Source organism: Triticum aestivum, chromosome 2D (genome assembly GCF_018294505.1).
Source record: "Triticum aestivum cultivar Chinese Spring chromosome 2D, IWGSC CS RefSeq v2.1, whole genome shotgun sequence".
Taxonomy (NCBI): Eukaryota; Viridiplantae; Streptophyta; class Magnoliopsida; order Poales; family Poaceae; genus Triticum; species Triticum aestivum.
The window spans coordinates 631,556,939-631,559,411 of NC_057799.1; positions in this window are offsets into that span (position 1 = coordinate 631,556,939).

Genomic DNA, 2,473 nt, shown 5'->3' on the forward strand with positions numbered 1-2,473 from the left:
ACCAGGAAAATTCAAAAAAATCTGAAATCTTGGGATCTTAAACTTGGGTACCAAATCTACTCCCGTATGAAGTTTCGTAGAAAAATACCAGGAAATGTGTCCGTGGCGAAGAAACTACAGTCTGAACTAAAATACATCGAAACAGTTTTTTTTCTATACATAGGAATTTTTTGTTTTTTTGCCATGAATATGTTCCCAGTATTTTTCATAAAATTTCACACGAAAGTAGATGGACACCCATGTTTCATATCCCAAAACCCCAGATTTTTTTTAAATTTCCCCGTATTTTTTTGAACATAATGTTCATATAGGGGTGTGGAGCACCCAGGTGCTACAAATCCTTTCTCTAAACAGACGACTATATATTGTGGCCTACTGACAAAGTTCCCAAATCTGATGGAACAAAAGCACTTAAGGACTCGAGCCCTTAAAACTTCAATGGATGGCCGGATATGCACAATACTGTTTCGGGGCCTGAAATATGTGTTAGGAAGACATGGTGAAAGGATAAGATAGGGGCTAAGCAGACGACTATTGTGGCCTACTAACAAGGTTCCCAAATCTGATGGACCAAAAGCTAGTGGCAAGGTTTATGAGTCGACGAGTCGTTCCGAGGTTGAGACTCATAGACTAAGCGTAACTAATCGACACTAGTCGACACTGAAGTTGCGACTCATAGACTAGTCGACACTAAAGTGTAGTCGGCCCTGGAGTTGAGACTCATAGGCTAGTCTTGACTAGTCCTTGGGACTCATAATCCATGGCTCAGTGCAAAAAAGGGTTAATGGCATGGCAACAAAATTGCTCGATTCCAGCCACGACACAAACTACAACACAAATCAATATGCCCATCATTAGCATCCCATGGAAGTACTACCAATCTCTATTAAGTGTCAGCAAAATTCTTGCTAAAAATGATGTATTGTGAGGTGCAACAAGGATCATCGTGATCAGACAAATGCAAATAATATCATTTGGTTCGTCATTCAAAATATCTTGTGATTCTACATTTCATTTAAAACTTTAATATCATATATTCATTTAAAAAATGTATAAATTTTCACATCAGATACTAAAAAGTCATTTTTGCCACTTATATCTTAAGATAATTTATTAGTATATGAAATCAATAAAGATATATTTACAACTGTAACGGTGACCACATAAGACTTCCAGATAGCATAATTCCTGCTTGACTGGAATAAATGTGTCTAAAACAGAACACTACAAAGATGAACTGCTAGTAATGTCCTGATTTAAACTTGTATCCAATCTCCATTTTCTTAACCATAAAAACTGAATCAATTGTTGTGACTTGTGATCCAGTGTTTTTCACGGTTTCGCAATACCCCTAAAATGCTACTTATGGTGTGTTAGATCCTCCCTTTCAATTCTCAAATTACCTTAAGATGGCACACAAAAGACAAACAAATTAGCTTGACCAGCTTTGCCATAAGCAGACAAAAAAAGCAGCGACCTAAACTATGTAACAAATACTTACTGATCGCATTAATGAGCTAGCAAGTATCAGAAAAGCTATGTGATAGTTATAACTATAAAAGAAAGGAGGTAACTAGAATGCAACAGAAGGTTTTACCACTTGACACTGTCGGTGATGATCATAACGATGGTGGGAAGTTCCAATATACTTGTGACTGTTTTGGACATGAATAGCACACCCTCTCAAGCTGCAATGTGTCGACGTCCTGCGTGTAACAACCTTGCTTCGCCGACGAGACTCCAATATAATACAGGAGCAGGTGCCTCCCGACTGCACCCTCGATTAAGCAGTCAGAATCCAGCGAGATTGTCTTCTCCATCTGCCACTGGGTGGAATTCCCACCATTGTTTCGCCACCAAACGGTATAAATAAGGCGTTCTGTGTCCGGTTTAGGCACAAACATCAGAGTCCTGCCTTGGCCTGCCTCCGCGATGGCCACATCATCGCCCAAATGTCTGGCACAGGGTGGGTGATCAACCATGGAGAACTCCATCCGCCGGATGTCAAGCACGAGCAATTTTTCAATCGAATCTGAAATCCAGTAGAAGCAGCCATGTGCGTAATGGCGCAACACGAACCAAAACTTCCATGTCGATAACTGTAAGCCAGGCAAGCTCCAAATCAGGGGTGTAATGGCTCGCCATTGCCCTGTGCGGGAAGAGAAGACAAGGGCGACCGGTCTATTTTCAAGCACCACCAGCCAGATCACTCTGAACGACGTCTCCTCCGTTGCGTCTGCCTCTTCTTCGTCGCCGGAAGGGACGAGGAAGCAATCGGCAAAGCCCCCCCTTTCTATCAGAAGTTGGACCGCAACCGAAGCGGCTACGTCACCGGGGATCGGGGGAAGCAGGAGGTACTGCCGGTGCAGGGGGTCGCACACCACCGTCTCCTTGAAGAGGGGCTCGTAACGGCCGGGTCTGTCGAGGAGGACGCGGCCGTCGCGGACTTCCCGCACGGTCCAGTCCAAGTCCG